This window comes from Adiantum capillus-veneris, chromosome 25 (genome assembly GCF_014529385.1).
Source record: "Adiantum capillus-veneris isolate H3 chromosome 25, ASM1452938v2, whole genome shotgun sequence".
Classification (NCBI taxonomy): domain Eukaryota; kingdom Viridiplantae; phylum Streptophyta; class Polypodiopsida; order Polypodiales; family Pteridaceae; genus Adiantum; species Adiantum capillus-veneris.
This window is the reverse complement of record NC_140955.1, coordinates 19,605,873-19,619,601: the sequence shown is the minus strand read 5'-3', so window position 1 is coordinate 19,619,601 and position 13,729 is coordinate 19,605,873.

The window sequence follows — 13,729 nt, the reverse complement described above, 5'->3', positions numbered from 1 at the left end:
TGGCAGTCCCAACCATTTCTGAGGCTTGGTTCGAAAGATAGTCATTTCTAAGACTTGACTATAGCGTATCATTGCTTCGCCTTTTGTGAGGGGTGTGAGGTTTTTTGAAGCCGAACACTGGGGACCGGGTTACCCAGTGCAAGGTGGATTAGGTTGCTAGAGCTCCCCTTATCGTGGCCTCGCCATAGGACACGTATGATAGTGGACATAGGTGCTCAACATATGTATTCATGATATGTATGCATTGAGAGATGTGTTGATTCTTGACTCTTCTTGTTGAGATGCTAGCAAATATTGCTTATTCTAGTGATTTATGACATTTGGGATTTGAGATTCTGTTCCTCTTACAAAAGAGATTCTGCCAAAAGTTTCTCATGAATTTTATGGGTTGTGATTTCTTGAACATCTCTTTAACTTGCCATTCATTCTCTTGTGCTTCTATTGGGTTTCTTGGTTGAGATTTTACTCAATTTATAGTCTAAACTCTGTTGAATTTTTGTCAAGATTATTCTTGCCATTTAGTGGTATTATGGCTTCTTCTTCTTCGGAAAGCGCTTTGCTTAACATCGAAAAGTTTGATGGAAACAACTTTTCTTATTGGAAGAAGCAAATCATGAATGTCTTGGTTCAAAAGAACCAGGTTAAACCCATAAAGTTTCAAGGTGTCAAACCCGAGAATATGGATACAAAAAAATGGGAAGAGATAGATGAGCTAGCTAAGTCTACCATTCAGTTATCATTGTCTACTACAATGTGGAAGATGTTGAAGGAGGTGCTTATGCATTATGGTAGTGTTTGTGCAATCTTTATGATCAGACTAGTGCTGCATCACAAGTCTATTGGCTAAAGAAACTTGTTGATTGTCGCATGAAGAAGGGAGTTCGGTGTCAGATCACTTGAACGAGTTCAATGTATTTTTAGCCAATTGATTGCACAAAAGGTTCCTCTTGATAGCCTAAAAGCTATGTTTTTGTTGACCACTTTGCCAGAAAGTTGGGATACTTTTTGTTAGGAAATAAGACGTAGCTAAATAGATTTTTGAGTAGATTACTTAATGGAGAGAGATAGATTTCACACACAAGAGATTATAGAGTAGAGAGAGAGAGAGAGAGTGCACACGATATACATGGTTCACCCAATGTGGGCTATGTCCACGGGAAAGCAGCCACTCAACGGCTTTAGCACTTCAAAAGAAGAAGTAGTTTACAAAGGGATTAAACCCTTAATCAAGCTCCCGCCTTGCTTCACTCTCACCACCTCACACTCACCTTGTTGCATCAACTTCACACTATGAAATGTGTGTAGAAATGGCCTCCTTTTATAGGCCAAAAGGGCTGCCCTCTCTTATGAGAGGCATCCATGTGTAGCCGCCCTTGTGCGAATAAGTCCAAATCAGACCCTCTAATCCGCCCATGTGTGGCTGCCCTTGAGAAGACAAATCCGCTTTTGAATTCGGCCACCGGCCACTGGCCATTGACTTCCGACCACCGGCCATTGACTTCCGACCACCGGCCACCGGCCATTGACTACCGGGCACCGGCCAACCGACCGGTTGTTTTCCGACCACTTTTCGGCCGCCGTTCGGCCATAATATTCCGGCGAGGGAAAAAAAAAAGTCTCGGGGGCCTGTGCCCCCGAGGCCCCTAAAGTTGCCGCTGATTCTTTTCGTGAAAATTTTGGTTTCCGGTGAGTGATTGTCCTTCACGCACGATGGCTTCTCCTCATAATGGGGGCCTTAAAAATGTGCGCTTTTACCACAGAAAATTACAAGGGTAAATCAGGCTCCATACTTAACAATCTCCCACTTGGAGACTGATCTCCAATCCAAACCTGTGACTGCTTTCCATTCTGGCTTCTTATCCTTGAATGCCGATTGAAGATGAGCAAAAGCTCAACTTCTCCTTGTTGACCACCTTTGTAAACATGTCTGCAGGATTTTCACTTGTATGCACCTTTCCTAGCTTTAGCTGTCCCTCTTCCAAAAGAGTGCGTATGAAGTGATATCTCACCTCAATGTGCTTTGTCCTTGAATGAAAGGCTGAGTTCTTTGCAAGATGGATAGCGCTTTGGCTATCACTGTACAAGACACAATTGTCTTGTTTGAATCCAAGCTCTTCTAAGAATCTGTGAAGCCACAGAATTTCTTTGCTTGCCTCCGTCATTGCTACATACTCTGCTTCCGTGGTAGAAAGTGAAACCACTTTCTGCAGCTTTGAAGCCCAGCTTACTGTTGTGCCTCCAACCATGAACACATAACCAATAGTTCTCCTTCGAGTATCTTTGTCACCTGCCATATCTGCATCATCATACCCTTCTAGAAAAATATCAGTTCCTCCAAAATACAAAGCATTTGTTGTTGTCCCTTTTAGATACCTAAGTATCCACTTCACAGCTTGCCAATGCTCTTTACTTGGGTTGTCCATGAACCTACTCACAACTCCCACTGCATGTGCAATGTTTGGCCTTGTCCAGACCATAGCATACATTAGAGAACCTACCGCTGCAGCATATGGAACTTTAGACATATAGGCTATCTCCTCTTGTGTCTTTGGACACATATCCTTCGTTAGTTTAAAATGACCAGCCAAAGGTGTAGAAACTGGTTTTACATTTTGCATTGCAAACCTTTCTAGTATCTTCTTGATGTAATCTTCTTGAGATAGCTTTATTGTCTTCTTCGTCATGTCCCTTGATATTTTCACACCAAGTATCCTCTTTGCAGCACCTAAATCTTTCATTGAAAAAGATTTAGACAACTCCTCTTTTAGGTCTTTGATGTCCTGCATGTTAGCACTTGCAATCAGCATGTCATCAACATACAACATTAGGATGATGAACTTCCCATCTCCCAAATTCTTCGTGTAGACGCAGTGATCCGAGTTGCATCTTGTGAATCCATGATCCAACATCCATCAATCAAACTTCAAGTACCATTGTCTTGATGCTTGCTTTAAACCATACAAGCTCTTCTTTAATCTGCAAACCATTTTCTCCTTACCTTTTACTTCATACCCCTTTGGTTGAAGCATGTAGATTTCCTCCTCTAAGTCACCATGAGGGAATGTCGTATTTACATCCATTTGCTCGAGATTTAAATCATGAGCAGCCACAAGGATTAAGACAAGCCTAATTGAGTTCATTTTTACAACAGGAGAAAATATTTCATTGAAGTCAATACTTTTCTTTTGAGAAAACCCTTTTACCACAAGCCTAGACTTGTACCTTTTCTTCCCACCTTCTTCTTCCTTCAGCTTGTACACCCATTTGTTTTGAAGTGCCCGCTTACCTTTAGGCAACTCAACCAACTCCCATGTTTGGTTGCGATGTAGTGAGTCCATCTCCACTTGCATGCTCTTCGTCCATTCTTCTTTGGATTCATGTTGCATAGCTTCTTCGTATGATTCCGGCTCTCCAGAATCTGAGATCAAGAGATGGTTGAAGGAAGGAACAAACCTTTATGGAGGTCTACTTGCTCTTGTAGATCTTCGGGGAATAGGTTGAGGCTCCTCATTTGGTTGACGTTGTTGCACATTGTCACCGTTTGCAGTCCTTGAGTCTTCACCGTCCTCAAGCTCCATGTACTCATCACCTGTTTCTTTTGTTTGTTTTCTTTCCAAGTAATCTTTGTACATATTTTGTTCGTTAAAAATTACATCCCTACTCCTTAAGATTTTACCATCTTCAGGATTCCATAGGCGATACCCAAAGTCACCTTCTCCATAGCCAATGAAGAAACACTTTTTGGACTTTGCATCTAGCTTTGATCTTAGGATTCTATCTATGTGCATGAAAGCCTCACACCCAAACACTTTGAGAAATGCATAATTCACCGGTTTACCTGTCCATGCCTCTTCTGGAACTCCCCCATCCAATGCCGTTGAGGGTAACCGGTTGATTAAGTACATAGACGTGCTTACAGCTTCTGCCCAAAGCTCAAGCGGTAGGCCTTCGTGTAGCCGCATGCTTCGTGCTTGCTCCATGATTGTCCCGTTCATCCTTTCCGAAATCCCATTTTGTTGAGGTGTCCTTGGGGTTGTCCTTTGCCTCCGAATGCCATTGCTAGCACAAAAGCTTTCAAAAGCTTGGCTGCAATATTCACCTCCATTGTTGGATCTGAGGCATTTAACCTTGGTACCTGTTTCATTCTCCACAAAGGCTTTCCACCTTTGAAATATGGAAAATACATCGGATTTATTCTTCATGACATAAACCCATGTTTTTCTAGTCCCATCGTCTATGAATGTTACATAGTACAATGAGCCACCAAGTGATGGTGTACTTGCAGGACCCCAAACATCAGAATGAACCAACTCAAGTTTTTTATTTTTTCTTTCATTTCCTGATTTTTGAAATTTTACCCTCTTTTGTTTACCATAAACACAATCTTCACAGAACTCTAAGTCCACTTCTTTCAAACCTGGTAGAAGCTTCTTTGTTTGAAGGATTTGCATTCCTTTGGCACTCATATGCCCAAGTCGATAGTGCCACACTGCACTATCAACTTCTGTAGTTGCTGCACAAGCTGAAGGTTGCGTGCTAACAGTACACAAGTAAAGTGTACCGACCTTTTCTCCCTTGGCAACCACCAAAGATCCCTTTGAGATCTTCCACCGTTTGTTTCCGAATTCAATGTTGTGACCTTCATCGTCCAATTGTCCTGTAGAGATCAAATTTTTGCGAAGAGAAGGAACATGCCTAACATCTTTAAGCTTCCATTCATTTCCGTTAGCAGTTTTGACAGAAATTGTACCTTTGCCGACAATCTCACAAGCTTCATCATCTCCCAAGTATACATACCCAAAATTACCTTTGGTGTAATCTTGGAGATGTTGCTTGTGTGGTGTCGCATGGAATGAAGCCCCGGAATCTACTATCTAGGAATTAGACACATTGTCTAATGAGAGAATTAGAGCATCTTGCTCTACTTTACCTGCCACATTGGCCTCCGATGTTGGCTTGTTGTCTTGAGACTCAGTCTCCTTCTTCTTCTTTGACTAGCAATCCTTCTTGACGTGGCCCTTCTTGCCGCACTTCCAACATTCAAGAACTGACTTTGTTTGAGCGATCACGACCCTTTTGGCTTTTGAACCTCTCCTTAGGCCTTCCTCTTGTTTCCATTGACAATGCAGCACTTGATGATTCTCTTGTGCTTCTCGTTCGTATTTCCTCGCTTACGAGAACACCCACAACATCATCAAACTTAAGAGTATTTGTACCAGAGATAGAATTACTTACAGCCATCACAAGGTTGTCCCAACTATCAGGTAGAGATGATAGTATAAGGAGAGCTCGCACTTCGTCATCGAAATTGATTTTTACAGATCGAAGTTGACTTATGTTTGTGTTAAAGTCATTTAGGTGTTCTGCAACTGAACCATTCTCTGCCATCTTTAGATTGAACAAGCGCTTCATAAGAAATACCTTATTGGATGCTGATGGTTTCTCGTAGAAGTCGTCAAGTGACTTCATCAAGTCCTCCGTGGTCTTCATCTCCGAAACATTGAAGGCCACCATTGACGCTTGGACGCCAAGCTTAACCGGATTGTTCCCAGTGCCTTTCGATCAAGGACAATCCATGCTTCATCTGCCATTGTTGCGGGCTTCTTCGCAAGACCAACTAGTGGCAAATAGAGGTCCTTCTGGTAGAGATAGTCTTCAATCTGCATCTTCCAATGTTGGTAGTTTTTGGCATTGAACTTCTCAATCTTGAGCTTCCCTTCCTCCGCCATAACTCCCACTCAATTCAAGGAATCCTTTCCTTGAGATAATTTAGCTACGAGCAAACCTTGCTCTGATACCAGCTGTTCGGAAATAAGATGTAGCTAAATAGATTTTTGAGTAGATTACTTAATGGAGAGAGATAGATTTCACACACAAGAGATTATAGAGTAGAGAGAGAGAGAGAGAGAGTACACACGATATACGTGGTTCACCCAATGTGGGCTACGTCCACGGGAAAGCAGCCACTCAATGGCTTTAGCACTTCAAAAGAAGAAGTAGTTTACAAAGGGATTAAACCCTTAATCGAGCTCCCGCCTTGCTTCACTCTCACCACCTCACACTCACCTTGTTGCATCAACTTCACACTATGAAATGTGTGTAGAAATGGCCTCCTTTTATAGGCCAAAAGGGCTGCCCTCTCTTATGAGAGGCAGCCATGTGTAGCCGCCCTTGTGCAAATAAGTCCAAATCGGACCCTCCAATCCGCCCATGTGTGGCTGCCCTTGAGAAGACAAGTCCGCTTTTGAATTCGGCCACTGGCCACCGGCCATTGACTTCTGACCACCGGCCACTGGCCAACCGACCGGTTGTTTTCCGACCACTTTTCGGCCGCCGTTCGGCCATAATATTCCGGCGAGGGAAAAAAAAAAGTCTCGGGGACCTCTGCCCCTCAGGCCCCTAAAGTTGCCCCTGATTCTTTCCGTGAAAATTTTGGTTTCCGGTGAGTGATTTTCCTTCACGCACGATGGCTTCTCCTCATAATGGGGGCCTTACAAATGTGCGCTTTTACCATAGAAAATTACAAGGGTAAATCAGGCTCCATACTTAACACTTTTTGTACGGCAGTTAGTAAAATTCTTACAGTGAATGAACTAACCATGGAGAAGGTTGCTAGTTCTTTGTTGACTGAAGAGATGAACAGAAAGAACAATGACAATGGGAAAGGTTCTACTGATCTTAATGTCTGTGGTAGATCGCAGTCAAGAAAGGAATCTGTAGATAGAGGAAAATCAACAAGCAAATCTCGTTCTCGTCACATGAGATAAAGTATTACCATTGCAATAAGCCAGGTCATATACAAAAGGATTGTTTTAGATGGAAGAGAGAGCAAAGTAAAGCTAAAGGTAAGCAAGTTCAAGACAAAAGTGAACAGAAAGCTTCATCTGTGAAGATTGAAGAAGCAAACACAATGGAATCACATGGAGATGTGTTGTTCTTATCATCTCTTGACTATGATGTTTTAGTTGCAAGTTCCACTACTACCTTTCAAAATTGGATCTGATTCTGGTGCATCATTTCATGTTACTCCATGTAGAGAATGGTTTTCTACTTATGATGCTTCAAGGAAAGGTGTAGTCCGTCTTGGAAACAATTATGCGTGTGACATAGTCGGCACTGGTGATGTATAGTTGTGGTTTGCTAAATGTTGTCACTTCACTTTGAAGAATGTGAGACATGTTCCAAAGTTGGCAAAAAGTTTGATTAGCACTGGGAAACTTGATGATGAGGGTTATCATACCTCTTTTGGAGATGCTTCTTGGAAGTTGTCAAAGGGTTCTTTGATTGTGGCAAAGGGTTTCAAACATGGAACTCTTTACACTCTACATGTTGCTAATGTTAAGAATAATGTCATATGTATAGCCGAGCAGCCAAATACCTCTTTGTGGCATTGTCAGCTAGGTCATATGAGTGAAAAAGGAATGAGCGCATTTTCTTGTTTTGGTTATTTATCGGGTCTTGATTATTTTAAGGTGTGTGAGCATTGTTTGTATGGCAAGCAAACACAAGCTCCTCCAGCAAGGTCCTATGCCTAGTGTCTCATAAGGGGGTGCTTCTTATTTTGCCACATTCATCGATGACTATTCTCGCAAAGTTTGGGTTTATCCTCTTAAGTACAAAGGACAAATGTTTATGCTTTCGGAGCAAGGAGGCATGTGTAAAAGGATACACGGATGTTGATTATGCAGGGAATGTGGACAATAGAAGGTCCACGAGTGTCTATGTTTTTACATTTGCTGAAGATCTCGTTTACAAGATTTCATTGCTCAATGAGCCACTGAGGCAGAATATGTGGCCACCTCTAAAGCTTGCAAAGAAGCTATTTGGCTTGCTCATCTAGTGGGAGATTTGGGCATTCATGTTGAGATTACAATGTCGCATTGTGACAATCAAAGTGCTATTCAACTAGCACGAAATCCTGTGTTTCATGTGAAGACAAAGCACATTGAGATCAAGTAGCATTTCATTTGAGAGATGCTTGAGGATAAGTGCATCGAGCTTGTCAAGGTATACACACATAAAACCCTGCTGACCTTCTTACAAAGGGTTTACCTCCTGAGTTTTGCATATTGTTGTGACTTGAAGGGTATTGGGTAGAGCCATCATACTCTACTTACCCCTTTCTGTGCTTATTGACACATTGTCCTTTAAGTGGAAGGTTATTGGGGATAAAGGCCATTAGGCCAATACCATCACAGGATAACCGCTCCACTAACCCTAATCTCATTCTTTCTTATTGATAATATAGAACAATAAGGATTTCACATATAGTGTGAGAAGAAGCTCCACCAAAACTCTCTCTCTCTCTCTCTCTCTCTCTCTCTCTCAACCCTAATCTCTCATCCCTTGCATCCCTTCCACACTGTGCAGTCATCAACAATTTGGGTTGTTGTACGTGTAAACTATGGGTACACTAGGGGGGGTAAACTAAGGAGGATAGTGAACTAGGATTATGTGGATAAGCCACACCTCCCATGCCATGATGTGTGTGATAATTTGATGGTAAGGCCTCCACCTTGCAACATTAGGGTCATGGGCTCAAACCCCCCAAGGAGAGTGGATGGTGAACTACACATTTTCCCCCTTGACCCTAGTTTATCCCTAGTTCACTTGATGATCAAATGGTGTATATCTTTCTTGCATCATGCGGGATAACGAGTAGTAGATCTCTCCTAAAGGAGCCCATGTGAGATAGTGACGAGGGTGTCCAAGAGGAGAAAATTATTGCAGATGATTGGAATGCCACAATTCACGGGATGATGGCTATGCTGCTATTGGGGGGCTGTGGTACTTTCATTGGCACAACAATCCTACCCTAGTAGCCAAGGCTCCTCGGTCTCTTTTAAACTTCCTTCACATTTTGCTCATCTCACTTTACAAGCTATCAAAGTGGTTGGCTCTTGTGGCAAGATGGCTTATGCGGATCCATTATTCCCTTGTGGCAAGATGGCTTATGCGGATCCATTATTCCCTTCCAAGGATTCCCCTCTTGGCACCTATGGATATGAGAGGGTTGACCATCATCACCATTGAGTTAGGATCTGAGAGAGTGATTGTGGCCTTCTTGAAAAACTCCAAACTATCTCTTTTTTTGAGTATACAATGTGTATTGGCAAGAGCATTTCCGTCAACTTTTCATGAGTTTGAGGCCCATCTGTGTGATGTTATCATTGTCGCAATTTACAAAATTACTTTCTAAATTATTTTGAAGCTACATGCACACATGTTTTGAGTTCCACTCTTTCTACTATGTCTGATACCTTGATGGATATATGGTCAAAGCTATTGTAACCTTTCTAAATTATTTCAAAGGCTGGATGCACACATGCTTTGAGGTCCACTCCTTTCATTATGTCTAATACCTTAGTGAATATATGGTCAAAGCTAATTTAACCTTTGAGTGATCATCGAGATACTCAGTAGAGCAAGCTCTTTCAAGATAATGGAGGAGAATCGCTAATCCTTTCAAGATGGTGGCCCACACTAGTGTGGTGTTCAATATGAATCAAGGATACATCACTTGGAACTATGCACCCCCAATGGTTCACTTTGTACTTTACTCATATTGTATTGTGGCTAGCCAAAATTCTAAATTTTGGGCTTCATCAAATGAAAGAGGATCTTCCTCATCATACATACTATACACATCCAAATAAGAGGCATGCTCAAAACATGAACAAGTATGATTAGATAAAAGTGCACTGTTACAAGATTAGGCACCCTCCTATTGTATGTGGTTAGCATTATAATTGGGATAGTTGACGTGTAATGGTTAATTACGATGCTATCTTTTATTTTTACTAATAGTGAGACTAATACTATGTAGATTGGAACTCTGGGAGATGAGGTGAAGGTGCCAAATAACATCTCTCGGCCATTTATATTTCCACAGTGTTTTAGTTATTTTTGCCAATAATCCAATATGGTTTCATTGTGTATATCTAGTGAGAAATCACCCTATAAAGGGTCATGCAATAAGTGATAGCCACTACTCATGTACCAAAGTGTAAAGAGGAGCCTCAAATAGCTGGCACCTAAATTAGGTTTCATGATAGAAGAATCCATAAGAGGCGCCCTAGAGTTTGGGGCTATAATTTTATGCCATTCTTGTGCAAGATTCTCCTCTCGCAAGTCTTATGCTAAGCTTTGTGTGCAAAAATTATGTCTACATCTCCTTCTCTTACATGCTTTCTCTATGAAGTCTATTTGTGTGTGTGTGTGTGTGTGTGTGTGTTTATGGTGTCCTTGTCTAATTGTGTGTTTTTGGGTTTTGGAAGAGATGGTGAGAGTTTGATTGTTGTGTGTGTGCAAAAAATTGAATAGTTTCAGCATCCATTCTCCCATACTCCCAACAATGGTATCAAAGCATTTGGTTTGAGGTAAACAACAATTTGATTCCAATTTCTAAGGAGGACTTTTAAATCGCTAGCATCGGACTGGAAAATCAAAGCTTAATCAGCAAATTGATCCACAAATTGTGTTTATCAACCATTACAATTGGTATGACAAGCATCTAATTCATTGCAACCACTAAAATTTTGTGGATTGTGATTCAGGTAAGTACTAAGAGAAAAGACAAGAACAGACTTTCATGAAGGCGGACGTACGAGGAAATGAGAGAGAAAATTATGAAGAGACTTGACGGGACAAGTCAAGAGATAGCTTTTGAGAGCCCTCCAATCTTTCTTAAAAGAGAATTTGAATTTTATAACCTCGGGAGCGAAGCTGGAGGACAATCAATCACCCTAGAAGAAGAAGCTTCAGTTGCATCAAGATTTTTGAATATGAAATCGAAATTGCGACTTTTTCCACCTGAAGCAAGGATTATACCATTAGATACTATGCCCAACCAACTACACCAACCAGACAAGAGCCTGCCATGGGAATCAATACTTGCATGTAAAGATACTTCGCATGTGACCACCACCAAAACCGTGCAAAATTGGTAGCAACAGGGTTGCCTTGGCTTTTGGAACACCTTGTCCTTCTTGCACATTGGCCCGAGATGGCCCTTGCTGGCCACCATCACTCCTTTCTTCTCCCACACTGTCTCTCTTGTGCCTTCCTCATTGCGCTTCTCTTTTTGAACACACATTCATTCTAGCTTTTTAATGAATGGTGCTTATAAACCCCTTGGTCAGTCGCCCGTTGCATGCCTAACTAATTAAGCCAAAGGCCATTTACTTCTAGGGGCAATTCGCCACCCAAAATCCTCATTCCATTTAAAACCTTGGCCAACCGCCCAATCTCGGGTGCCATCGTTTGACTCCAAAAAAAATAAAATTACTTTACCAACCAATTTCAAAGCTCTCTGGCCACCCATTGAGAATCAAACCGCTATCATAAGGGCTAATTATTTTTTCCTTCACACTACAACTCAATTCCACAATGGTCGGTTGCATCTCAGCCAACTTGGGAATTTTTGGGATCCAAGGTTAAGGATCTTAAATCAATTGACATTTCTCATTCGGGTATAGCATAAAAAGTAGTTGACTTAAAGAAACGAAAGTTGATCCCACTTTTTGACGTCCATCAAGAAAATTTGGATTCCTCTCTTATTAATTGCCATTTAGAATTGGGAAAGGGAGTTTGGAGCGAGTTCTCTCGCACGCAAATCTGCTCAATTGATCGCCATATTTCAACCTCGCCTACTTTTGGATTGAACGTCGTCACTGAACGTACAACTAAGTAAAAATTTTCTTTGTCTTTTTCTTTTATTTACTCATTGTTTTGCATACCGGTCATATCCACATATATATAGCCATGTAAAAAAATCTATATAAATATAAATATACACACACACACACACACACACACACACACATATAAGAAAAAAAGAAGCAAAAGAGAAGAGCATGCCATCATGGATCACCTTCCACAACTAACACCCTCAATGCTACGCAGCTCACAAATTTGCAACAATCACTTGCATATGAGCGCTTGTGAAGACATGAATTAGAAGATAGACTATAGCACATTGCACGAGCCGAAACTGCACTTATTCCAAAGCAAAATTTTTTAAAGCAAAAAGGCTTTCACTTTTAAAGATTTTAAACGACATTGAGGATGCTAGTACTGTTTTGGCATGGGTTGGTCAATTAGACGACTATTTTCTTGATGAAGACTTATCTGAGCATGACATGGTGAAATATGCATCAAATCACCTCACCAATAGCGTTGCACTATAGTGAAATGCCACTAAACAACGAGGTAGAAGACCTCGTACTTGGCATGCATTTAAAACGTTGTTTCTACCTCATTTCTTACCCACATAAAGCATACCACTAGTGGGATTTAGTTCTTCAAGGTAGAAATGACGATGTACAGTCTTACAATGATCTTTTTTGGAAGTGTCTCATTCATTTGCAAGCCTTTGAACATGTCAGATGCTGCGGGTACCTAAAGTGTAAGTACATATTTGGGTTAGCTAGTACTATAGATTGGTGGTGAGGTAAACATGTTTGAGCCAGATTCATTGTTAGAAGCTATTAACTTGGCTCTTAATGCATAGAAGAACAAAGGTGGACATCAACTTCACACTGGTCAACCTACTAACACTAACCGTAACAACAGAGTTCCTTTCTCTCTCCTAACTTTGATAGGAAAAGGAATCAAAGTTGTACTTTCTTCAAGAGATGTAAATTTGACAATTTTACTATAGCTTCTTAACCCCATAGCAACAACAACAATAATGTGAAACCTAGAGGCAATCAAAATCTTTCCAATTATCAATACCCTACTCAACCTTCCAATGGTAATAAAAATGTGAAATGTTTTAAATGTTTTCACTTTGGCCACTCTGTAGATAAGTTCCCAAACAACACTGCTAAGAGCAATGATCATTCAAATGCCCAATCCAATGGAGTCACACATAATCCCAACCAATCAGATCATTCAACAAAAACCGCTCAAATGGTGCACAAGTTAACCTCATCGAAGATGCTATTCCCGATGACAATGAAGCTGAATCCAATTATGGTGAGGACTATGATCCTGAGTATGATGCCAATAACAAAGAATTGATTGCTATAGTGCACACTTTAAAATTTGGAAACATTATTTAATGGGTGCTAATTTGATAATCAAAATTGATCAACAAAGTATCAAGTATTTATTATCTCAACCCTTCATAGATGATAGGCACATTCAGTAGACTCCTTTTATTCAATTTTTTTAGTCCAACATTCAATACCAACCTGATAAAGAAAATGTTGTAGTTGATGCTTTGAGTCGAAGACCCTCTCTTAACAATCTATCAATTATTAAGAGAGGGTACTTGATTTGATTTTATTCCTAAAACTTATACACAAAATGATAATTTCAAAATCACATAGTTGTATATGCTTGACAATTCGGTGCACACATTTCTAAAATACACCATACAAGAAATTTTTCTTCATTTTAAGCAAAAGTTATGTGTCACAAAACCATTTTGTCTTTTACTCATTGAAGAGTTGCATAAACCATCCTATGCTAGACATAGAGGATTTGCTGCTACTTTCCAGAATTTATGTCATAATTTTTATTGGCATGCTATGAAAAGTGATGTTAAATAGTATGTTTCATCTTGTTTGTTTTGCCAAAAGATTGAAGTAGCAACATGTAAGAGATTAGGCCTTCTACACCCTCTTCCCATTCTTGAACGACCTTGAAAACACATTTTTATGGATTTTGTTACTGGTTTCTCACTCATTGTTCACAAGCATGATATGATATGGACTATCATTGA